At 47.6% G+C, this 26,226-nt stretch overlaps 1 protein-coding gene across 16 annotated transcripts in view; it reads left to right on the top strand.

Annotated features, from left to right (window-relative positions):
• The window catches only part of MEGF11 (multiple EGF like domains 11), a 398,161-nt gene that overhangs the window by 255,119 nt on the left and 116,816 nt on the right, over positions 1–26,226 (top strand). The gene's annotated exons all lie outside the window — the stretch shown is intronic.

Here is a 26,226-nt window from a genome sequence, read left to right as displayed (position 1 = left end):
AGTGAGGGAGCTCACTCTGGGCCAGGCTTTGATCTCGGAGCTGCAGAAAATCACCTCTTACAGGAGATTTCTCCTGCAGGCCATTAGCATGGGTGGGGTGGGGGTGCTGAATTACAGGGAGGGGCCTGCCACCATCCCCTACCGCAACACCCCCCCACACACACACAGCCCCTCTCCACCAAGATAGGCACCCAGTTAACCTCTGGCTCACTTAGCTACGTTGACCGGAGGGAAATCCTGGTTACTTCCTCTCTCTGCTCATGAGAGGACCCCCTATCGAGTCCCAGTGCTGATAACTGACCCCACAAAGCACTTTACAAAGCTCTCTTCACATTCGATTTTCGCAAGCTCCAAAGCCAGACCCACCAGGATTCAAATCCTGGCTTGGTTACTTACACACTGTGTGGACCTGAGCAAGTCACTTCACCTCTCTGAACTACAGTTTCCATGTCTGCAGCATGAGGTAATATACCACACCATTGTTGAAATGATTCCATGGCACAATCTGCATTAAGCACAGGGCTCGGCATGGAGTAAGTGCCATGTTCGCAATCGCTTCTGTGAGCCAGATGTTGCCTGTTTCACAAACAAGGAAACTGGGGCTCCTGCAGGCACCTCAGATTAGCTTCGTGACTGTGTAAAGACACTTCTTTCCACCTATGGGCTTGCTGTGAGAGGCAGGTAAGAGTTGTGTGTGTGTGTGAAGGCTAAGGAGCCCCAAGGGCTGCCTGCAGGTTCAAAATTCTCCCCAAAGTGTCTAAACACTAAATGGAAGCCTGAGGCTTCTAGAGACTTGTGGCTCTCTTTTAAGGTGCTCAGAAGGGCAGACAATGCTGGGTCAGCAAGATTCAGAGTCTGCTTGCAGCCCCTCCAGGAATAATCTAGCCCCACCCTGAGCCCACTCTTCCTTTCTGCCAGCCCTCTGCTTGCTTTTGCTGTTGACCTCCATCCCCTCGGTCCCAACCCTTTCTTGCTCTAGTCTCAGCCCCTGCTTCCTCCACCCTCAGTGGGCCAAGGGCAGCCAGGTGCCCCTCCCCCACGACCTCCAGACTGGGCACTGCCCCCACCATCCTCAGCTCCATTCTTGACTGTTAGCCCAGTTTTAGGACTTTCTCCCAGGGGCTGCACTTCAGGCTGTTTTTAATCCCCTGTGATTGGCACTTTCTGACAGTGCAGGGTCAGGTCACTTGGTCTGAGAAACTGGCGCTTGGCCGCTATTATCCACCCACTGCGGCAGGGTCTGTAATCCAGACCATTGATTCTGCCATTGTTTGTTCCTTACACACTCTCCAGCACTCCGACCCCACTTGGATTTCTGCAAACTCTGCCACCAGCAAAGACAGAGGAGGCTTTTTGCCACTGGGGCTATGAGTTTTGGGAGGCTTCTGCATTCAGGAAGGCCAACTAGGAAAGATTCATACAGTGCCTTACAGATCCAAACAGATGCCTTGTGTTCCCCAGCGTGCCGCCTTGGCTGGCTTCCTCGCACCTGACCACCCATTAGTCTGCCTTTTAACTGTGTCTGCATGTGGCCCGGGCACGTGGTTACTTTCTCCAGTCCCAGCTGGGCCTCAGACAAACTGGGTCACCCTGCAGGGCCACGTCTAATGGCTCTCATGGATACAGCCCTGCTTTTTCCAGGCAGCCTTCAGCCCCAGGCCCCTAGCTGATGGGCAGTTTACTGCAACCTGGAACACAGGGCAAGAAGCAGCTGCCCCTGGATTCTGTCCAGAGGATGATGAAAAAACAGGATCTCCATCTGGGCTTTTCTTTGAGCCCAGGGGCCCTAGAAATTCAAACAGAAATTCTTTTCTTTCTTTCTCCGGCTGTGCCATGTGGCATGCAAGATCTTAGTTCCCTGCCCAGGGATTAAACCCATGCCCCTGCAATGGAAGCTCGGAGTCTTAACCACTGGATCACCAGGGAAGTTTCCAAATAGAAATTCTTAACCTGGAGTCTGTGATCCCCAATAAGATCATGAACTCCTTGAAAAGATATGCAAAATTGTATGTAGGTGTGCATTCAGATAGAACAGTCCATAGTCTCCATCAGATTCTTCTTTTCCATTGGAGGATAATTGCTTTACAATGTTGTGATGGTCTCTGCCTTACATCAACGTGAATCAGTCATAATTATTTATATGTACGTATATACGTATGTATATCTCCTCCCTTATCAGATTCTTAAAAGTGTCTGCACTGACCTAACAATGTGGTCAAAGGGCAGCTGCCTTAGGCGATTGTCATGACCATCAGCATTAAAGTGAGAACTTAGGGGTCACCCAGACCAGGATTCTCCCTTTACCAGGAAACCAAATGGGCTGGAGGCCAAGTTCAGAGAACACCAGGAGGTTAGAGGCAATGAGCTAGTTGTCAAATTGGGGAGCCTGAACAAAAGCAAGGGGGTGCGCAAAGGGGGACATTTGGGGAAAGTAGAGTTGACAGAATTTGGTGACCAGTTAGTTCCAGAGAATGGGGACAAGGCAGGCATCCAGACTGGTCCCCAGGTTGTACCTGATTTGGGAGTCAGGGGCTCTTTTGGTGGTTCTGAGTTGGAAGAGAAAAGGAAGGGGGAAGGTACGAAGGAGATTCTGTGAACTGGATTGTCCTTTCCTTTAAAAAAAATCTTGTCCCCACCGCAGGCAAGGACACCTCAGAATGGTCAGTCCTGAATTTCAGTCCCAGCCCCTGGCCAAACAGAAATTTGGCACTGTGCCTTTCTCTTTGCTTAGGTAACTTTCTACATTCCGCTGGGTCTGGGCGGGGATGTATTTGCTGGGATGGTAAGAGGTGAGAGGACTAGCTCATAGTTTGCTTCTGGGAGAACAGGGTCCTCAGTTTGGACAGACAGGGAGAGGGGGCCAGAAGCGTGTGCTCAGGAGAGAGAGTACCGTCAAGCCCAGCCTCCAAAAGGAAAGAGGATTTGCCCACAGTCACGGTCATGGTCATCTCGGCCCCAGCACCCCTGTCTATCCTCAGGATTGTCTGTTGCTCATACCTTGAGAGAGAACACAGGGCCCCCCCTTGGGGCACCTCTCCCTCTGGAAGAACCTAACCCTGTGCCGAGGCACACAACCCAGCAAGTGACTTACAGGTTGGGTCCAGCCCACTGGATCCTCCACCGGGCACTCTTGCAGTAAACACCCTGCATTACCTTACTTGATGGTCCAAGAAAGCTCATGTGATGGCATAGTCAGCAGACCTGAGGTCCCCGCACCTGCCACCACATCCAAAAGGGGCCCTGAGCTCAGCTAAGTGTGACCCAGGGCTGGGCGGCCCCCTGTTTGTGTGCGTGCTAAGTTGCTTCAGTCGTGTTTGACTCTTTGAGACCCTATGGGCTGTAGTCCACCAGGCTCCTCTGTCTAAGGGATTTTTTTAAGCAAGAAGAGGGTTGCCTTGCCCTCCTCCAGGGGATCTTCCTGACCCAGGGATTGGACCTGGGTCTCCTGCGTCTTCTGCACTGGCAGGCGGGCTCTTAACCACTAGCGCCACCTGGGGAGCAGGGACCTTTATATCCCTGATCTAGAACCTGGAAGCAGCCGCCAGACCTGCCTGGCTAGCCCTAGCCTCGGGATCTGCCCCACACCCTCCACCCCCAGCTGACCACCTCCCACACTTGACCCTCCCCGTGCCTTCCCGTGACTTCCCCTGGCCCCACTCCAGCTTCCAGGCACCCTTGACTCTGGAGAGGCATTTTTTCTCTCTGGGCAGAAACTACTTTGAAATTTGCAAACTCTTGCAAATGGCAGAAATAGCAAGCAGACAGGCGCTCCCACAAGTGCCTGCGCTCCCTCCCTCTCTTCTCCCAGTCTTCCTCCAGAGTTTTCACACCCACCCACCTTGGTTCCACACTTTGCCAAGCCAACTGAAGGAGCTGGGACATCTGGGAAACTCCTCTGATGCCCAGAATCTCCTGGAGAAAATCCATCAGGCCTGCAAACAGAGGTACTGGCTGCTATCTCAGTCTCCTTGAGACACAGCCTCTTGCCTTCTCATAGATTCTCAGGCCGCAGAAGAGCTGCAGACCACCCTGGCCAGCTCTCCTCTACTTTAGATTTGCCTTGAGAACAGCATTACTAATTTTTTTTTTTTTGGCTTTATTTTAATGTGTGTCTTTTACTCTCAAAGAGATCGTGCAGTTAAAAACAGAGACCTTCTTTACTTTTATTTCCACAAGTCTAAATATAATAAAGACTCATAAATATAAATGATATTAGAGCTGGGTTGGAGTTCATCTTGTTCAACCCTCCTCACCTCCCTGACAGTGAGACTGAGGCTCAGAGAGGCATCTGACCTGCTGAAGGCTTCCTAGTCCTGCACCCACCCTTCCACAACACCTTTGTTGTTGACTGACTAATTGATTGATTGATGACACCATTGAGGAACACCAGTAGCAGGCTAGAAAGGGATGGGGTAACCCTGAGTTGTCCCTATAAGGCCCTACACCAGTTTCCTGAGGAATGATGGGAATATCTCAGAGGAGCCAGTACCATTGCCTCTGATTGCACCTGAATTCTTAAATATATCTCTAGGGGAAAGGGGACTAGGGCCAGCCAACCTATCAGCACCACCATTTCTTCTGATCTGATGTCCCGCTTTCCCCAAATATTTTCCTGGGGATGTAGAAGGCTTTAATTAGTGAAATGAAAAGACACACTTCAGATCCCGGGCATCAATCAATACCTTTTCATTGTAAGTGACAGAAACCCAGCCTAAGATGGCTTAGGCAGAAAAGAGGATTTGTTGCCTCTTGGAACTAGAAAGAGCAGGGGTAGATGTTGCTCTGGGCACGACTGCACCCTGAGAGCCATAATCTGTCTCCACCGAGGCTCTGCTTCCCTGTGTTGGCTTCATTCTCAAGTGTTCTCTTCCCAGAGGAATGACAGAGATGGCAACCAACAGTTCCAGGTCTGCAGTCTTCCGGCAGAACATCTCCAATGTGGGGAAAGCATCCTTTTACTCAGCCATTCCAGCAAAAGCCCCAGAATGCAGTTGCACTGGCCTGATAGGGTCACATGCCTGTCCCAGGACCAATCACTGTGACCAGAGAATGGAGTATTCTGATTGGCCAGGCTTGGGTCATGTGCCTTCCCCCTGGGACCAGGGTGGTATCAGCCCCACTCATTCCATGTTTCCTGAGCCTGGGGAGGAAGATACCTTTGTACTGTGAAAACAGTTGCCCACTATCCTTTTTCCAGTTTCACTCCTCCCAACCCCACTGGATTTGCTTAGTGAAAATGTCCTGGCTTAGTTTAGGGTGGGTGGATAAGGGTTTAAAGGACAGGGACAATGGTGGAAGTGGCTTAAAAGCATGAATCCAGAAGGGAGTAAGTTGTTGGGGAGATAAAAGCTTCTGGATAACTCATCTCTTGGCCCTCAATCCCCAGAAAGGATAATAACTGATGAATATAAACTTATTCACATCCATTATATGTTTATTGATCCTCATTAAAATGTCATAAGAGAGAAGAAACTGAGGCTCAGAGAATGAAGTAACTTGACCAAGGTCACCACCCAGCAATTCAGTGTTAATGCGAGGGTCTGAACCTGACTCCCCATCTCAAGGGCTTCCCTGGTCGCTCAGATGGTAAAGAATCCACCTGCAGTGCCGGAGACCTGGGTTTGATCCCTGGGTTGGGAAGATCCCCTGGAGGAGGGTACGGCAACCCACTCCAGTACTCTTGCCTGGAGAATTCCATGGACAGAGGAGCCTGGTGGGCTACAGTCCATGGGGTCACAAAGAATCAGACACAGCTGGGCAACTAAGCACTCCATCTCAATCTCTAGGCTTTGCCCTGTTCTTACTACCAGGCCAGGTCCCCTGAGGAGCTGCTCTGGTGATGGCTGAAAGGCAGAGGTGGACAACTGTTTCAGCTACTCTGAGAGCTGCCCAGGGTGCTGGAGCAGGGGTGTGTGCTGCCCCAGGGGCAGGAAGGGCAAACTTGGCTGGAGACCAGTGCAGACTGCAGGAGGGGGACAGCCTCTTGCAAATGAAATATTCATGGTGGTTATTAAATCAAGTTTTATTGGAATAAAAATACACTTGCTGAATACATTTATTTCCCCTGGTTCCTTTCAACCCCCTTCTTTCCCTGAGTGATTTGATTTGGGGGCCAGGAAAGATTTTTTTCCCCAAGTAAATTAGACTTCGGTCAGCAGAATAAGATGCCACATCAGGATTGGCGCTTGACAAGAGAGGAACCCGCTGGGGGGCCTCCTGGATGACTGAAAGGTGGGGGATGCAGGTAGAGAGGAAGGGGAGAGGGGATGCTCCTGGTTCACGTGCAAAACCCTCCACACGCTCACAAACACAGGGGCATCCCTTTTCTCTCTCCCTATGCCCTTCCCCAGCTAGCGATGAGTGGCTGAGGCCAGCATTTGGAACCAGAGAGAGCTCCACAGGGGCTGTGGCAGCGGCTCTCTTTGTCTGGCTGACCCTCCAATTTTTCTTTGTTTGTTGTTTTTAGTTGCAAAGTCATGTCCTATTCTTTTATCACCCCATGGACTGTAGCCTGCCAGGCTCCTCTTCCATGGGATTTTCCAGGCAAGAACACTGGAGTGGGTTGCCATTTCCTTCTCCAGGGGATCCTCCCAATCCAGAGATTGAACCCAAGACTCCTGCGCTGGCAGGCAGATTCTTTACCACTGAGCCCACAGGGAAACCTCCAGTTCTTCCTGGGGGACCCCAGTCCAGGGGGACATGCAGGAATCACTGACCCGGTCCTCCCTGCTGGTTATCCTTCCGGTGCTTCTCTTCTTCACCCAACTCTCCTGTGTCTCTTCCTCCATCTCCACTGATCTCCATCCTCTTTATTGGAGTTCGCAGCCCTTCTCCAGAGACTGTCTCTGCAAATCCTCTCTTGATGTCAGTGTCTTTTGGGCTCTGTGTGTCTGCCAAGTCGGCTGTCTGTTTGCCTATCTATCACCTCATATTTAGAACTGTTCCACGGGCACACACACAGAGAGTCTCACACACACACCTTAACACACTGCCTCACACTCTGACACCATCACACCCTCAGTTTCACAAACACCCATGCACACGCAGAGGCACTGATTCTCTCGTGCCTTATCCCCCACACTCACACTGTTTGTCACACACGTGTCCGGGCTGCTGGCTGCCTCAACAGACAGAGCCAGGGTCCTCTGTCTCCACTCCGTGGCTCTGGGGCCGGCCCAGCCACCCGAAACCACCCTGTCCCTCCACAGGGAGGGGTCAGAGGCGAGAGTCAAGAGAACAGGGCTCAGGCAGGTATCTCCCGTCCTACAGGGACACCATCGGACAAAGTGGAAGGCCCCTCCCGACTGGGCCGTGCCACCTGCATGATCAACACCCTGCCCAGTCCCTGGGATGAGAGGGGGGCTTCATGTGACCCTGAGATAGACTGTCGAGCACCCAAGGGAGACCGATGTTCCCGAGAGCAGAGCCTTGCTTCGCTCACTGTCCGTCCCTGACCATTGCCTGAGCCTCCAGGTTTGTCCTGCAGGCACCCGTGCTTCTGAGGCCTGGGGGACCTGCTCGGGTCTGAAAGGCCCTGCTGGGCAGGCCCCGTGTGCAGGTCTGGCTCCTTGGGGTACCTTTTTCTTATCCCTGGTCTTGTCCAGGCTACACACTTCCTGGCGCACCTGGTGCCCTTCTGCTCACCTTCCAGCCTCAACTGTTTCTTATTTAATCCCTCTCCTGAGATATTTGAAAGCCAGGATCTTTTCTTTTTTTCTTCTTCTTTTTTCAAAATATTTATTTATTTATTTGGCTGCAGCGGGTTGCGACACCTGGGATCTTTCATTGCGGTGCGTTCTCTGCAGCTCTCAGGCTTAGTTACCCTGTGGCATGTGAGACCTTGGTTCCCCCGCCAGGGGGTGAATCTGCATCCCCTGCCTTGGAAAGGAGATTCTTAACCACTGGACCACCAAGGAAGTCCCCAGGCTCTTTTCCTGCCAGGAACCCCTCTCGAATCTTATCTCTGAGGGCCTGTCACCTCTCTTTTTCCTGGGCTTTTAGTCTGGTCACACCCTGGGTCAGGCTCTGTCTTAAACTCTGCTCTGTAGACTGGCCAACAAGTTAGCTTCTTGCCCCTTTCCCCCTTTCCAAGCACGTTCACCCAACACTCTCTTTGGGACACCTTTCTGCACCAACCTGGGCCTTAGAGGGTAGAGAATCCAGCCCAGAGTCATTTCTGTGCCTGGGACAAAGACTAACAAAAATGCCCTCTGGGCTACAGCTCCCTGACGCCTCCAACAGGTGGAGCAGGTGGGTACCCAGGAGAAGGCTGTGATCCTCAGGCACCAAAGAGCAAGCCAGTTCCTGGGGGTTGGGGGAGGGCAGGAGAGGCCCTCTGGGAAGAAAAGATGGGTCCACCTAGCAAAGAAGCATGTTCTAGGAATCATTAACTTACTGACTCACTGGGCAGGCTGTAGGTCTCAGTCCACCATTGTTTTATTGTTTGGGGACATAACTCACGTTTCTATTGCATGGTTTTGTTGCTGAGCAAGCTTTCTTGGTTTTGTGATTAAGCAAACCTGCTTTCTTGGGTGATAATTAACTTATAGGATCTCCCATACTTTTTTCTCTATTTACAAGCCCCTACAGGATTAACTATTTAATCACCTACATTGTCCCTTTACACTATTCTATCAAGTGGTGAGATAAGAAGAACCAGCTTTATCTGAGTGAGAAACTGGTGCCTAGACAGACCTGTCCCTATTCCAGCTTCTTCACTCTACTAGCTGTGTGACCTTGAGGAAGTCACCTACCGTTTCTGAGTGTCAGTTTCCCCTTGTGGAAAATGGGCACAGTGATACCCATTTGGGGTTAAATGTGTTTGGCCCAGAGGAGCCCAGCTCATGGCAGGTGCTGCTGTAGCCCATCATGAGCAGCAGCATCCTGAGGACCTGTGAGCACCAACAATTCCCTGAGGTGGCACCGAGGCCTCCTGCCAGGTCTACCTGGCATCCAGGTCTATCCTACCATCTCTGCCAGGCCCGACATGCGGCTGTCTGTTGGCAGATGACAGCTCCATTGCGGTAGTGATGGGCCTGGCTTGGGAGTCCTCCCCTCCTCATGCCCCTGCTGCTTATGATAATTTAATTGATCAAACTGCACCGGCTGTGCCTCTCCAGAAGCTCTTTCTTGGCTTAACTCTGAAAAGATTAAAAAAAAAAAAAATCAACCCTGCCCAACATCTCTGTAATTAGGAGTCTGGACTCAGCCCTGAGTCTGGTGACTGTGAGTGAACCAGAGGGAGCTGCAGAGCTTCCCCTGTTGGGAGGTATCAGAGGAGGAAAGAAACCAGCTCCAGCCCCAGCCAGGCCACCTTTGGGACAACTTCTTGTCTCCATAGGCATCCCTTTCCCCATTCACAGGAAGCGGATAATTAAACCAGAGTAATGAAGACTCATTCATTGCTAATTCCTGCAGTGATGAAATGAATTCACTTTCCTATGCAAAGGAAAAAAGAATTTAAAATGTGAAAATAAATAAAACCTCAAATAGTCATATAGCGCTTACTATGTGCCAGACACTCTTTTAAGCCTTTTACAAATAATAACTCATTTAAACTTGTCGTTTTGAAGGTGATATTCGGCTGTCAGCTTGGATTTGTAGCTGGAAGCTTTGTAAAGACAGGCAGTTTGAATCAGAGACAGTTTGTCAATGTTGCAGGCTGTCAAGGGCGTTGCTAAGAGGACGCACTGTATTTAAATTTTGTTTAACTCCTTGCTTCCAGAATAAAAGTTGGATATGGGAAAGGAGATTTTTATTTTTAAATTAAAGAATAGAGTGACAAATTTTTCATTTTTATTAGAAAAGCCAGGGTTGTGATTATGATTTCAGATAAAATTCCTTTAACTATGTAAATAAGACAGCCTGCTACTCTCTGGCGGCAGCATGTGAGTATTACAGGAAAAGTACTCAAGAGGAGGTTATTGTGCAAGCCTGAGTGATGGGAGGTAGAGGGTGGGGTAGCAGCAAAAACTCAACTGATCTTAATTGATTGTTGAAATAAAAAGCATGGAGGGTGAGGATGGAGAGATGATAAGTGAAACAAGATTGGCCATATTCTAATGATTACTGAAACTAAGAAAAAGCTGTGTTTTTTCAAATAGTTTTAAATAGAAGGAAAATATTTTATAAACACTAAATTCTTTACCCTATCCCATTCTATAATGAGGCCCAGAAATGTTGAAGGGTCTGTCTCCTATTCTCAAGACAGTGATCTGCCCAGTTATCCCAAGTGGGTAGGTTCTGATGAATCTGCCAGTGGCTTTGCCTTCATCCCCACCTACCTCCCACAGCAGCACAGGGAAGAAGATGAGCCCTGGATGAGCAGAGATTCAGGGCCAGGAGAAAGGTGTGGCCTTCCTATCATCCTCCTGGGCTGCAGCCCCCATGGCCATCCTGTGGTCCCCAGGGCTTCTAGCCCAGGGCTTCACTAGGCTAGGCAGGTGACACCTCTTTGAGGATTTCCTGCCCCATATTTGCTTTCCTGAGTTTAATAGACATTTGCTAAGCCCCATTCTCTTCCAAGTACTGTGTTGGAAACTTTCTGTGTGTGTTCTCACCCCTTTTCTGGGGTGAACCCCTTACCCCCATAGGTGAGGAAACGGCTCCCTACCCCAAATTCTTATCATTTTTATGACTCTCTTCTCCACCAGATGGTGAGTTTCTTGACCCAGGGGCTGTGCTCTTTTTCATCTTTATTTCCCCATCTAGTAACAGTAAAGAGTCAATAATTATTGAATGAATGATTCATTATTCAAAGAAGATTATATGATTTACCCAGGTATAATCATACAGGGATAGAATCTGGGTTCAGATCTAGCCCAGAGCACCTTTTGCAACACCGCAGCTTCTCAAATGACACTCAAATGCCTCAATTAATAAGACATCTGTAACTTCTAAGCTTGTATCACATGACCACTGCAAGGTGACTAATGCAAAATGCTGTCGGCTGGTGGGAGAGGGGTCAACATGTGTAGACCGCTTCCCGTGGCTTCCTGGTCCACAAGTGACTATGTGTAGTGGTGTTGTGGAGTTGGCTCCCATTGGCTCATGAGAGCTGACTGTGCTGATCTCGTCCCAGCTCTGTGTTCTGTCACTTCATATAGGCAGCTTGAAGTCAGCCATGGTAGGAGTACTTCCTCCATGGAATTGGCAAATACTGCATATGAAGGTTCTGGTGGGGTTTTCTTCCTCTGCAGACCTGATTGTTGAGCCTTTGCAAGCACCCCCACTGACTAGCTTATAGCTGATAATAGGAAGCTCTGGAGTGAGGTGGGCATCTCCATGCACTTATTTCCTGTGGTTGGGAGGCAGGGGGCTAGTACACCTCATGGTTCCCAGCTGCACGTGTACAGATTGCTACACATCTGTGATGCTGTCAGGAAGTCCATGAAGTTGAAAGAAGAGAACTCTCATCTGCTTTAATTCACTTGTCTCTCACAGAATTGAGTAACACCATGATGAAGAATTGCAGGGCTGGAGGGGAGGGCTGGGGCGGGGGCTCCCCAGAGCACTTGATGAGTGACAGGCAGTGCCAATTCTTGTTCTTGAGGTGCTCAGGGAATCTCAAGACAGTTTTTGGTGACAATCACTCTCCTTCCTGGATTTGTCCTTCTAGAGTCTTTTTAAAAGCTATTTATTCATGTATTTATTTCTTTATTTGGCTGCACCAGGCTTCAGCTGCAGCACACAGGATCTTTGATCTTTTTTAAGCTTGTGGGATCTTTAGTTGCAGCATGCATGATCTAGTTCCCTGATCAAGGATTGAACCCAGGTGCCCTGCATTGGTAGTGTAGAGTCTTAGCCACTGGACCACAAAGGGAGTCCCCTCAAAGTCTTTCTAAGACTTCCTGGCTGGGGATTATATGCCTGAAAGAAGAATAATGAAAATCAGGTAGTTGTATCACATAATTGTATCTCATTTAGCTCTAGAAAAGAGCCACCCTATGAGAGAGATATTATCCCCCCATGTACTGAATTGAATCGTTTCTCCCAGTGGCCATGTCTACTTGGAGCCAATCAATGTCACCTTATTTGGAAATGAGGTCTTTACAAATTTCATCAAGTTAGGACGAGCTCATACTGATATACGTCCCCCAAACACAGAGCCTAGGAGTCCCACATTCGATTCGCTGCAGGTGCCATCAACCCTACTCATCTCCGTGCAGTCACCATCCCCACCACCACTGCCTTAATTCCAGGTCTTCTTAGCTTGTGTTTGGACCACTGTGGTGACTTTCTAATGGTCTCCGCTTCATCTGATCTCTTCTCACTCAGATCCATCCTATAAATCAGATCAGGGTCCCTGGACTGCCATCCTGACCATGGCCCTCCTCTGTTCAAAGTCTGCAGTCACTTTCACTAGTCCCAAGGAAGTCTAGATTCTCCTTCTGGAATTTGAAGTCCTCCGTGATCTGGCCCCAACCTATCTCTCCAGCTTTGACCCTGCTTTGCCCCTTCATTCTCCCTTTGAATATCCAAATATCCAAATTGAACTGTTTTTGCTTGTTCACCATGCTTCCCCATCTTTGCGGGGCTCAACATGTCACTCTTCTATGGATTGACTGGGCTTCTCTCTGGACCCTCTCACAGCATCATTACAGGACCATGCACATCCTACACAATGTTCACTACTTTTGCTCGCCCTCCGATTTCTTTCCTTTTTTCTCTCCTGCAAAGGCATCCTGGTGAAGCAATGAAGTCCCAGATTCAATTATTTGCCCCTTAATCACTGTGGGAATGTGGCAAGTTACTTGACCTCTCTGAGTGCTGGTTCTTCATACATCTGTTCTTCAGCGTGTTGTGGAGATTAAATTAGATCGTGTGTGTCAGGCTCTCAGCACAGAGAAGACACTTAGGAAATGAGGGCTCATCTGGAGCCCCTAGGACTCAGGATTACTGGGACATGACAAGTCAAGGGCAGGGGCTCTTGGTGCAGCAGACCTGGGTATGGCATAAGCCCTCGTGGAGGAGGTTGCCATTTACCCCACCACAGACCACCAGACCTTATACAGGACTAGGGAAACAGACTCTTGGAGCACACAGACAAAACCTTGTGTGCACCAGGACCCAGGAGAAAGGAGCAGTGACGCCACAAGAGACTGACCCAGACTTGCCCGCGAGTGTCCAGGAGTCTCTGGCAGAAGTTGGGTCGGCGGTGGCTGCTGTGAGGTCGGGGGCACTGACCTCACAGTGCGTGCATGGGACCTTTTGAAGAAGGTCACCATTCTCTTCATTACCTCCACCATAGTGTGGCCAACCAACAGGGAGGGAACACAGCCCCACCCATCAACAGAAAATTGGATTAAAGATTTACTAAGCATGCCCTCCCCCATCAGAACAAGATCCAGTTTCCCCCTCAGTCAGTTCCTCCCATCCGGAAGCTTCCATAAGCCTCTTGTCCTTACCCATCAGAGAGCAACAGAATGAAAACCACAATCACAGAAAACTAATCAAATTGATCATATGGACCACAGCCTTGTCTAACTCAATGAAACTATGAGCCACGCTGTGTAGGACCACCCAAGATAGACGGGTCATGGTGAAGAGTTCCGACCAGACGTGGTCCACTGGGGAAGGAAATGGCAAACCAGTACTCTTGCCTTGAGAACCCCATGAACAGTATGAAAAGGCAAAAAATAGTACATGGAAAAATGAACTCCCCAGGTGGGTAGGTGCCCAGTTGCTACTGGAGAACAGTGGAGAAATAACTCCAGAAAGAAGGAAGAGACAGAGCCAAAGCAAAAACAACACCCAGTTGTGGATGTGACTGGGATGGAAGTAAAGTCTGATGCTGTAAAGAACAATATTGTATAGAAACCTGGAATCTTAGCTCCATGAATCAAGGTAAATTGGAAGTGGTCAAACAGGAGATGGCAAGAGTGAACATTGACATTTTAGGAATCGGTGAACTAAAATGGACTGAAATGGGTGAATTTAACTCAGATGACCATTATATCTATTACTGTCAGCAAGAATCCCTTAGAGGAAATGGGGTAGCCCTCATAGTCAACAAGAGAGTCCAAAATGCAATACTTGGATACAATCTCAAAAACAACAGAATGATCTCTGTTCATGTCCAAGTAGTCCAAGTCTATGCCCCAACCAGTAATACTGAAGAAGCTGAAGTTGAATGGTTCTATGAAGACGTACAAGACCTTCTAGAACTAACACCCCCAAAAGATGTTCTTTCCATTATAGGGGACTGGAATGCAAAAGTAGGAAGTCAAGAAATACCTGGAGTAACAGGCAAATTTGGCCTTGGAGTACAAAATGAAGTAGGGAAAAGGCTAATAGAGTTTTGCCAAGAGAACAAATTGGTCATAGCAGACACACTCTTCCAACAGCACAAGAGAAGACTCTACATATGGACATCACCAGATGGTCATTACTGAAATCAGATTGATTATATTCTTTGTAGCCAAAGAGGGAGAAGCTCTGTACAGTCAGCAAAAACAAGACCAGCAGCTGACTATGGCTCAGATCATGAACTCCTATGTAAAATTCAGTCTTAAACTGAAGAAAGTACGGAAAACCACTAGACCATTCAGGTATGACCTAAAGCAAATCCCTTATGACTATACAGTGAAAGTGAGAAATAGATTCAAGGGATTAGATCTGATAGACAGAATGCCTGAAGATCTATGGACAAAGGTTCGTGGCATTGTGCCAGAGGCAGTAGCGATTAAGACCATCCCCAAGAAAAAGAAATATAAAAAGGCAGAATAGTTGTCTGAGGAGGCCTTACAAACAGCTGAGAAAAGAAGAAAAGTGAAAGGCAAAGGAGAAAGATGTACCCATTTGAATGCAGAGTTCCAAAGAATAGCAAGGAGAGATTAAAAAAAAAAAAGCCTTCCTCAGTGATCAATGCAGAGAAATAGAGGAAAACAATAGAATGGGAAAGACTAGTGATTTCTTCAAGAAAATTGGAGATGCCAAAGATGGGCACAATAAAGGACAGACATGATACAGACCTAACAGAAGCAGAAGATATTAAGAAGAAGCGGCAAGAATACACAGAAGAACTATACAAAAAGATATTAATGACCGAGATAATCACGATGGTATGATCACTCACCTAGAGCCAGACATCCTGGAATGCAAAGTCAAGTGGGCCTTCAGAAGCATCACTACAAACAAAGGTAGTGGAGGTGATGGAATTCCAGCTGAACTATTTCAGATCCTAAAAGATGATGCTATGGAAGTGCTGCACTCAATATGCCAGCAAATTTGGAAAACTCAGCAGTGGCCACCGGACTGGAAAAGGTCAGTTTTCATTCTAATCACAAAGAAAGGCAATGCCAAAGAATGCTCAAACTACCTCACAATTGCACTCATCTCACATGCTAGTAAAGTAATGCTCAAAATTCTCCAAGCCAGGCTTCAGCAGTACGTGAACCATGAACTTCCAGATGTTCAAGCTGAATTTAGAAAAGGCAGAGGAACCAAAGATCAAATTGCCAACATCCACTGGATCATCGAAAAAGCAAGAGAGTTCCAGAAAAACATCGATTTCTGCTTTATTGACTATGCCAAAGCCTTTGACTGTGTGGATCACAATAAACTGGGGAAAATTCTGAAAGAGATGGGAATACCAGACCATCTGACCTGCCTCCTGAGAAATCTGTATGCAGGTCAAGAAGCAACAGTTAGAACAGGAAATGGAACAATAGACTGGTTCCAAATAGGGAAAGGAGTACATCAAGGCTGTATATTGTCACCCTGCTTATATAACTTATATGCAGAGTACATCATGAGAAACACTGGGCTGGAAGAAGCACAGCTGGAATCAAGATTGCCAGGAGAAATATCAATAACCTCAGATATGCAGATGATACCACCCTTATGGCAGAAAGTGAAGAAGAACTGAAGAGCTTCTTGATGAAAGTGAAAGAGGAGAGTGAAAAAGTTGGCTTAAAACTCAACATTCAGAAAACTAAGATCATGGCATCTGGTCCCATCACTTCATGACAAATAGATGGGGAAACAGTGAGATACTTTATTTGGGGGGCCTCCAAAATCACTGCAGATGGGGACTGCAGCCATGAAATTAAAAGACACTTGCTCCTTGGAAGAAAAGCCATGACCAACATAGGCAGCTTAGTAAAAAGCAGAGACATTACTTTGCCAACAAAGGTCCGTCTAGTCAAAGCTATGGTTTTTCCAGTGGTCATGTATGGATGTGAGTCCAACACTCATGTTGGACTACAAAGAAAGCTGAGCGCTGAAGAACTGATACTTTTGAACTGTGGTGTTGGAGAAGACTCTTGAGAGTCCCTTGGACTGCAAGGAGATCCAACCAGCCCATCCTAAAGGAAATCAGTCCTGAATATTCATTGGAAGAACTGATGCTGAAGCTGAAACTCCAATACTTTTGTCACCTGATGCAAAGAACTGACTTATTTGAAAAGACCCTGATGCTGGGAAAGATTGAAGGTGGGAGGAGAAGGGGACAACAGAGGATGAGATGGTTGGATGGCATCGCTGACCCAATAATGGACATGAGTTTGAGCAAGCTCTGGGAGTTGGTGATGGACGGGGAAGCCTGGTGTGCTACAGTCCATGGGTTCACAAAGAGTTGGACATGACTGAGCAACTGAATTGAACAAGTCCCCATGTTGATATCAACAGCAAGTGTGTAGTCTAGAGACCTGGGGTAGGGATGGGAGGCCTGGTTTCTTAAGGCCCAGGAAGATGATAGGAGCCAAGACAGAACCAAGATGAACGGGAGAGATCAAGAGCAGACAGGGCTGGTTCCTTGGGCTACACTGGGTATCAGACTGCCCTGCCTGAAGATATGGGCCCCATGGCAGAGGACAGAGACACGAGACAAAAGCTGCCCCTGCCCTCCAGTCTCAGCTGGCACACTTTCCACTCCACGTGAGTGGGAATGGACATGAAGACAAAGGACTTGATTTCCAGCCCCAGCTGTGCAGGGACTCCGTGGGCCATCTTGGGCAAGACCCTGCCCCTCCATGGGGCTCGGTTTCTTTATTTACAAATTGACAGGGCAGGAGGGAAGGATTTGCAAGGTTCTTTCTACAAAGGGGACAGTGAGATGGACATTAATATCTACCTACTGATACAGCAGCAGAATTCTACATGGATTCTAAAGAAAGCCCAGACCTGCTGGCTGGCAGATGCCACATTGACCCTTTCTTACAGATCCCTCTGTGCCAGGGCAGCCCATAATCAGTCACCTTCCTTAAGGAAGCTAACAATAGTTAGGATGCCTCACCCCCTGGCCCAGAGCTCCTCTGGAGCAAGAACTAGGATGCCACCCTGCCCAGAACTCCTCGGGGAAGCTCTGTTGCCTGGTGGCCGTGGCAGCTGAGCCTTGTAGTGGGGAGGGAGGAAAGACAAGGGAGCAGCAGGTGCTTCTGGGCCTAGTTTAGGGCGCAACAGAGATGACAGCACATCTGCCCTACGTGTGTTTTCTTATTTGTTCCCAGCAGGAAATCAATGATGTCAGAAACCGAAGGATAACTCTGCAGCCCCAAATCAATAGACCCTGATTAATTCAGTCATGGCCGTTGGGTAAATTTGCTGCATCATAATTAGAATTATTAATTAAAAATAGGAAATCAATTGACACAAATTAAGCAAAGTAAGAATCAGCTGGGCTTCTTTGACATTGTTTAGGCAGGAGTTGAGGACACTGCATGCTCAGCTCTAAGTTGGGGGGCCCACATCCTATGTGACCCCCACCAGACAAGTCCAGCCTCCAGGCCCCACAACTAACAAGGGAGCAGAGTGAGCCCCTGAGCCTCCAAACTCCAGAGCTGGAGGTACCCCAGAAGCATCTTATTCAATAATCTTATTATTAACATTGAAAAAAAAAGAATTTGGGGAGAAAAAAGTATTTCTGCTCATTACTTTGCTTTCTCCATTCACATGCATACATCATTTTATCATCAAAATGTATTCATATGGTATGTGGTCACATGCTCTTTTTCCTCTCAACAGCATGGCACAATCGCTTATTCATTTGCCACACAATTATCGCTTGAATGGCTGCATAATATTCCATTCAGTTAGGTACCATAATCTGCCTAACCAGTTCTCTATTGTTGGCCATTGAGTTGTTTAATAATAATAGCAGCTACATTCATTCGGGGAGGGGGGGGGGGGGCGTGGTCCTTCCTTATAACTTGTACTGCAGGGCTTCCTAGGTGGCGCTAATAGTAAAGAGTTCAATCCCTGGGTCGGGAAGACCTCCCAGAGGTGAGCATGGTACCCACTCCAATATTCTTGTCTGGAGAATCCCATAAACAGAGGAGCCTGGAGGGCTACAGTCCATAGGGTTGCACAGAGTCAGACATGACTGAGGTGACTTAACACGCAAGCATGGGCTTTACAGGCATTGTTTTGTCTAATCCTCACAACAGTCCTGTGAAGCAGGTACTATTTTTACTCCCATCTTACAAAGAGGGAAGCCAAGACTCAGAAGAGCGAATCTGATCCAAGCCCTACAGCTGGGCAATGGCACACCCAGGAAGGGAGCCAGGCCTCCCGCTCCTGGTCAGAATTCCAACTACCCCCTCCTGGGCCCCCTTCCTCCTCTGTTCCCCCCTCTTCATCGCTCCCTCATGATCCTCTGAAATCTCAAGGTGGCCACATCTGTTCAGAGCAGTTCCTGGGAGCATCTGTCCTTAGCTGACTACAGAGGTTGGAGTTGCTGGAGAGATGGATAGGGCAGGTCCGGCTGTACCTGGCACGGTTTCCATACCAGCTATGGGAGAGCCACCGCCTGTGACTGCTCCTGCCAGCCCTGTGAAGCACATGCCCGTCCACATCATGCCACATATGAGCTGCTGGGACCCCAGAGCTTTAGCTGAGAAATTCCCTCCCTCTACCTTCTGCCCCACCCCCATGGCCACCCCTAAGCCTTCCCACCTGACCACATCCATGGGAGCAGTTTCCTAGTCTTTAGTCCACTGAGACACAGTGGCATACACTGTTCATATGGGCTGGGCCCAAGACAAGTTGCCCATGGGTTTCAGGCCATTTCAGTGGCTCCTGGTGATGGTGCCCCATATTCCCCCGCCTCTCCTCCGCACCCCCCGCCCCCCCCCCGCACCATCATTTAAGAAAACATCTAGGAATGCAAGTCACACAGATGGGAGTTATCAGGCACTTACAATCTTGACACACTGTTATTTAGTATGAAAAATAAATTATTCACCAGCTTTGTACTACATTAGTAGCAAATCACTGTGACAAACCTCATAGTCTATGGTTGGTCTCTGGTCTCTGGTTGGTTTGTCATGCATGATACAACAGTAAGCGTACCTAGTCTAAAATACACAGATTGTTCGGCACTGAACAAAAATTACTTTCTAAAATGTCTGCCGCTTTGTGCAAAGTCTTTCAAGCCTCCTTTTTTTCTCTCCCCTTTGTTTATAAGGCCAAATATGGCCCAGAATTTTTACTCACTAGGTTCTGCGCAGTGGCTCGAGCCTCTCTGCTTCTGAAACGCCTGCACTCTGCCCACTTCCTTCCACTCTGACACCCCTCCTCTCAGGCCAGAGTCCCTTGGTCTTGGGGAAAATAGTCTTGAGTTACAGATAAGAATCTGCCTGACAGCCTCCCAGTCCAGCACACATCTACTCTCCCTTCTCTGCCCCTTTCTTCTACCCCCACAATCTGCAGTCCTCCAGCCCCTTGGAAGGAGAGAGGTGCATGGTCCCTCGTGACTCCCAAGAAGCACCGTTAAGGGATCAGTCTTCCCTGTCCTGATAATTTACAGGACTTGTGTGCCATAAAAAGTTAGTTTGAAGTGTTCTCTAGCCAACTTAATTACCACGAGCCTCCTTCTGAAGATTGTTCCAGCTAGTTGAATATTAATCTACAATTCAAAGAGTCCCCAGGCACAGATTGCCAGATCTCGTACACACAAGTAATTAAGGCCACAAGTAGACAGACTCCAGAAAACTGGGAATTTTCTCCCAGAACGCAAGAGTGAAAAGCGAACTTCTGGACAGGAGCTCGGGTTTTGCTGTTTCATAGGTTCTAGAACATGGGATTTTGTTACATAGTGGCAGGATGATGTCAGCACTGGACCGGGAGTCCAGGGACCTAGTTTATAGGCCCTAGGACTCTTTTATCTTGGGCAGTTCACCGTCCCTCCCAGAGCAACAGCATCCTCATCTATAAAAGAAGAGTTAGACCGGTGTGTGTGTGTGTGCGTGCACTTGCCTTTGTTCTCCTAAGGTTGTTCCAAGTATGGCCTTGGCTATTGAGGCTAAACTTTGCACAAGCCTCATGCTGATAATGATTAACTCTGCCATCAGCAGGAGAATGTAGTCAGAGCTGGCAGGAGTACCAGGTGACTCACCTGTGCTGACTCAAGAGCCTTTCTGAAGTTGGCTCGTTCAGTGCTGGAACCATGGACCCCTCAGCCCCAAGCAGGTCAGTGGTATATAGCTACTGAGTCAGAACCTGAGTTAGCTTGCTTATAGCCACTGAATCAAGAGAGAAAGAATTCAAACCAGAAGAGTAGAAAGCATGTGGTGAGGTGCAGTCCCTGGGAAGGGTGAGGTGTTTGTGTTTGTTTGCCAGGCTGGATCACCAGGCTCAACTTCCTCCACTTCCCAGGGAAACATGAAGGTCCCTGTCCCATTGTATGTCCATTTGGGCAGGATCCCTTTGTGTGGAGACCAGATGGATACCCGCGAGAGCTGTTCTTGGCTCTCTCTCCTCCCTGGAGCCCATCTCTCTGTGCTTACTGCTCTGGCTCTTAGAAAGGGCTTCTATATACAGGTTATTTAATGTCATTCAGATATCTTATTCCTGGTATATAGACTGGAACAAAAAGCAGAATGACAACAGCAATTAATTTTCCTGTCGAGGATGCCAGCAGCTTGGAGAGAGCCAGACTGGAGCCAGGGAGCTCAGCAGAATACTGAGATTTTGAATTCACAGCTCAGAGTCTCTGGGGCCCACCCTGTATAAATCACATCCACTTTGGGGCTCAGCCACACGTGAAGGACAGAGTCAAAGGGAACTCTGTTTACTCTCTGGACCCTGATGCTTGGCCTTTCCAATCAGAGAGGAAATGGCAATGAGAGTTGTTGACTTGATCCCTTCTCACCTTCCTCAGAGAGCTCTAAGCCAGCGATTCTTTAGCCCTGTGTGCTTAGAGAACTCAGTAAGGTAGAAACCCTGGGCTTAGGTAAGTAGGACATTTTAGCTGGCAGGAACCAAGTCCCATCCATCATTCTAAAGGTGTAGAAGTTGAGGTCTAGTTACCTGAGGTTAAGAAGAGGTGGTAAGAATACACAGAAGAACTATACAAAAAAGATATTAATGACCCAGAAAACCACAATCACTCATTTAGATCACTCATCTAGAGCCAGACGTCCTGGAATGCAAAGTCAAGTGGGCCTTAGGAAGCATCACTACAAACAAAGGTAGCAGAGGTGATGGAATTCCAGCTGAGCTATTTCAGATCCTAAAATATGATGCTGTTTAAATGCTGCACTCAGTATGCCAGCAAATTTGGAAAACTCAGCAGTGGCCACAGGACTGGAAAAGGTCAATTTTCATTGCAATCCCAAAATAAGGCAATGCTAAAGAATGTTCAAACTACTGCACAATTGTACTCATCTCACACACTAGCAGGAGAAGGAAATGGCAATCCACTCCAGTATTCTTGCCTGGAAAACCCCATGGAGAGAAAAGCCTGGCAGGCTATAGTCCATAAGGTTGCAAAGAGTCGGACATGACTGAAGTGACTTAGCACTGCACACACTAGCAAAGTAATGCTCAAAATTCCCCAAGCCAGGCTTCAAAAGTATGTGAACCATGAACTTCCAGATGTTCAAGCTGAATTTAGAAAAGGCAGAAGAACCAGAGATCAAATTGTCAACATGTGTTGGATCATTGAAAAAGCAAGAGAGTCCCAGAAAAAGCCTACTTCTGCTTTATTGACTACGCCAGAGCCTTTAACTATGTGGGTCACAAGAAACTGTGGAAAATCCTTTAAGAGATAGGAATACCAGACCAACTTACCTGCCTCCTGAGAAATCCGTATGCAGGTCAAGAAGCAACAGAACCGGACATGGAACTACGGACCGGTTCCAAATCAGGAAAGGAGTACATCAAGGCTGTATATTGTCACCCTGCTTATTTAACTTATATGCAAAGTACATCATGTGAAATGCCAGGCTGGATGAAGCACAAGCTGGAATCAAGATTGCCAGGAGAAATATCAATAACCTCAGATATGCAGACGACACCACCCTTATGGCAGAAAGTGAAGAGGAACTGAAGAGGCTATTGAGGAAAGTGAAAGAGAAGAGTGAAAAAATTGGCTTGAAACTCAACATTCAGAAAACTATGATCATGGCATCCAGTCCCATCACTTCATGGCAAATAGATGGGGAAACAATGGAAACAGTGACAGACTTTATTTTTGAGGCTCCAGAATCACTGCAGATGGTGACTGCAGCCATGAAACTAAAAGAAACTTGCTCCTTGGAAGAAAAGCTATGACCAACCTAGACAGCATATTAAAAAGCAGAGACATTACTTTGCTAACAAAGGTCCATCTAGTCAAAGTTATGGTTTTTCCAGTAGTCACATATGGATGTGAGAGTTGGACTGTAAAGAAAGCTGAGCACTGATAAATTGATGCCTTTGAACTGTGGTGTTGGAGAAGACTCTTGAGAGTCCCTTGGACTGCAAGGAGATCAAACCAGTCCATCCTAAAGGAAATCAGTCCTGAATATTCATTGGAAGGACTGATGCTGAAGCTCCAATACTTCGGTCACCTGATGCGAGGAACTGACTCATCGGAAAAGACCCTGATGTTAGGAAAGATTGAAAGTGGGAGGAGAAGGGGATGACAGAGGATGAGATGGTTGGATGGCATCACCAACTCGATGGACATGAGTTTGAGCAAGCTCTGGGGGTTGGTGATGGACAGGGAAGCCTGGTGTGCTGCAGCCTATGGGGTCGCAAAGAGTCAGACATGACTGAGTGACTGAACTGAGCTGAACTACCCGAGGTCATGCAGTTGAACATAACAGAGACTGAAACCCCAGTCTCTTGACTTCCAGCTCAGCATCTCTCCTGTGCCCCATCCCGCCTCCCTCATGATGATAACAAAATGTGTGTGTGTGTGTGTGTGTGTGTGTGTGTGTGTGTGATTCTTCTCCTCATCCTTATCCAATTACACAGTCAAGCCTTATTGCCTCCATTTTGCAGATGATGAATACTGAGGCTCGTACAGTGCTCCAGCTCACCTAGCAAGCCTTTTGTCATCCAAGAATTCATTTTACTCGTATAACCATCCTGGTGGGTAGGTTTTAGTGTACTCCTTTTCACCAGAGAAAACTGAGGATTGGAGAAGTGAAGTGACTTTCCCAAGGTCACACAGCTAGTCAGTGGGTATGCAGAACTTGAGCCCAGCCACTTTGCACTACGTGAGGAGGTTAGTGACAGAGACGAGGATAGAATGCGTGCCCTGACACTCAGCCCTCAAACCCCTTATAATGTCCCAGGAGAACCCATTTTCCTACCTGGTGAGACTGTCCCTCAGTTCAGTGAGTACCAAATGACACCACACCATTTTTTCCGCTTAGAGATGCTTCACTACTCACCTCCAGACTCAGGTTCTGTGATGCTTGCAAATGTCACCAGGTGCCATCTGAAAAGGTTTTCACTTACCCACAGGGATGCCAACTGGACAGTTTTTGTCAAAAGATTCTCAAGAATCCTCTGAGCTTAACTCACCTCTCCCAACCTACTGCCTGCGACACTCACTGCCTTTTTGGCTTCCTACCCTGAGAGATCATTCCACTTCACACATACTGGAGCAGGAATCACCACAGTATTACCAGTTAATAATTATATTACACTTCAGTGTTTTTGCAAGCATGTTTTCAAACATTCTGTCACCTGATGCAATCATCTCCACTTGACAGATGAAGAATCAGAGGCTCACTGTAGGGAAGGAACTTGCAGTGGGTCGCAGAGTCTGTAGCGGCTGAGCTAGAACTCAATCCCAAGCTTTCTGGCTCCCAGTTCTATGCTTTTAGCATAAAGTTGGGAAGGAACAAGCAAATACTACCAGAAGCTGGAGAGTAGGAGAGAATTTTCAGCAGAGCAAATGCCAGAAACCCCTCTAGGAAGGACTTCTTCCTGTCATTTTGATCACCAAAAATGTCCTGGAAATTGAAGGATGAATTTGTATCTTAGAGTGACGAGAATTATGGGCTCCCTAATACTTAGAGCCCATCTGACCTTTGCTTGAATATCTCCTGCAATGGAGGAGTCTTAGCATTTTCAGTCCTTTGAACATGCCCACCACCTGAACTGAACTGATTACAAGTGGAGGAAGGCAAGGAAATGGTCACACTGAGAAGAGGATCACCAAATTCTTTTTAAAACTACTAAATACTTGTGACATACAGAAAAATAAAGAAAATACTATGAAAAATACCCTCCACTCACATTGAAAAAATATATTTAAAAAAAGCACTGCTTTTCCCTCAGATCTTTTTTAAAGAAAGAAAATGTTACAAAAGTACTTAATGCCCCCTTTGCTCCTTCCCCTGTTCAAATTCTCCTCCCTCTATATCCCCAGGGGTCATCTGTATGGTTGTTAAGATCCTTCAATTCAAAAAAGTTATGTCAGAGCGAAAAGAGTTCCTGGAGACCTCCTTTTCTAACCCACTCACACAGCCAAGACCTGAAGAAGGGATTTGACTTAAGATCTCAGTGGTGGTCCTACACGGCCATTATCTTCTCTTTAATTTCATCCCACTCTTTGATGTGGGGTGAGCCATGGATTAGTACATCCATTTTATAAGTCTTTGGGTTGTTTGCCTTTTTAGCTCTCTACCTCATCTCAAAGATATCAAGTCACCCTCTTTTGCATGTGAAAAGATCAGGAAAGTTCTAGAATCTTCTGTTTCTTCATATGAAAAAACTTGAGTTATGGTAGAGATAACTAAATAATAAGGGAAATCAAATTGACTTGCCATATGGGGTTGAGAATGGGATTGAATGGAGCGGAACTCAGGGTGATGGAGCAGGGCGAACAGCTTCAGCAAAGCTTGAGGCACATGAAGGCAGAGTCAGCTGGCAACAGGGTGGGAAGGGTGTCAGGGGGATTTGGGCAGCCGGGTGGCTGGGCTTGAATGTAGAGGGCTCTAAATACGATGTCCCCATGCATCTGAACTTGAGTCACTGGAGACCATGGAAGAGCTTTACACAAGGCAGTGACCTCATCAGATTGGTCATTTGGAAACATCACTCTGGAAGTTAGGCACAAGTCAGGTGGAGGAAGATACTATAAGTCGGGCACTGGTTTTGGACGCTTGTCACAACAATCTATAGCCACCCATAGCTGCTCTTTCTCCTGGTGCTGTTCTTTGGCAGATAACAGAAAACTCTCAGGCCCTGGTGGCTTACCCCAGGCCAGCTTCTCCTCCCCACCCTCCATTCAGCCACTCTCTGAGACTGTAAGTTTGTCTTCATGAGACATGAAAAGAACATGGGACGAGAAACTGCCATAACCCACTCTCACATGGCAGGGAAAATGCAAGCAAAGAGGAGAGTTCTGTTGTCTGTTTCTGGCTTGCAACTGTGGTTCAGCTCTGATGATGCGGTAGAAGCAGCTTTGGCCCTCTGGAGACCTGTTCTAGACCCAGCACTGCCTCCAGTTCATCGTGTCACCTTGAAAAATCACTTATCCCTTTCTAGACCCCCATTCTTCACCTGTAAAGGGAGAGGATGGGACTAGCTGCTTGCGAAGGTGGCTGTCGCTCTAATACTTTGTGATTGCATCCTCTTCTTCACTACCTATGAATCATCTATGGGGCTCAACTCTGAGGCCTGCAAAGAGTCTCTACTCAACCTTGGTCCTTCATAGCCATAACTGCTACAATCCACTGTCCATTTATCATGTACTTGCCACTGTGCTAAGCCCTGTGTAATTGCATTTCATCACTACAACTACCCTACTAGGTAGGTGATATTATTATTTTCATTTTACAGATTTGGGAAACTGAGGCACAGATTTAGTAACTTGCCCAGGGTCACCCTTAAGAATTCAGGTCTGTTAGCCTCCACAGCCATGTCCTCAATGCCTGTACCTTAATGCCCAGCGCCAAGCTCAGATCCATGCCTGGATCCCTTGTTGCTGCTAAATCACTTCAGTCGGGTCTGACCCTTTGTAACCCTGTGGACAGTAGCCCGCCAGGCTCTTCTGTCCATAGG

Source organism: Ovis aries, chromosome 7, assembly GCF_016772045.2.
Source record: "Ovis aries strain OAR_USU_Benz2616 breed Rambouillet chromosome 7, ARS-UI_Ramb_v3.0, whole genome shotgun sequence".
In the NCBI taxonomy this organism is placed as follows: domain Eukaryota; kingdom Metazoa; phylum Chordata; class Mammalia; order Artiodactyla; family Bovidae; genus Ovis; species Ovis aries.
This window is presented reverse-complemented; position numbering and strand designations above follow the sequence as displayed.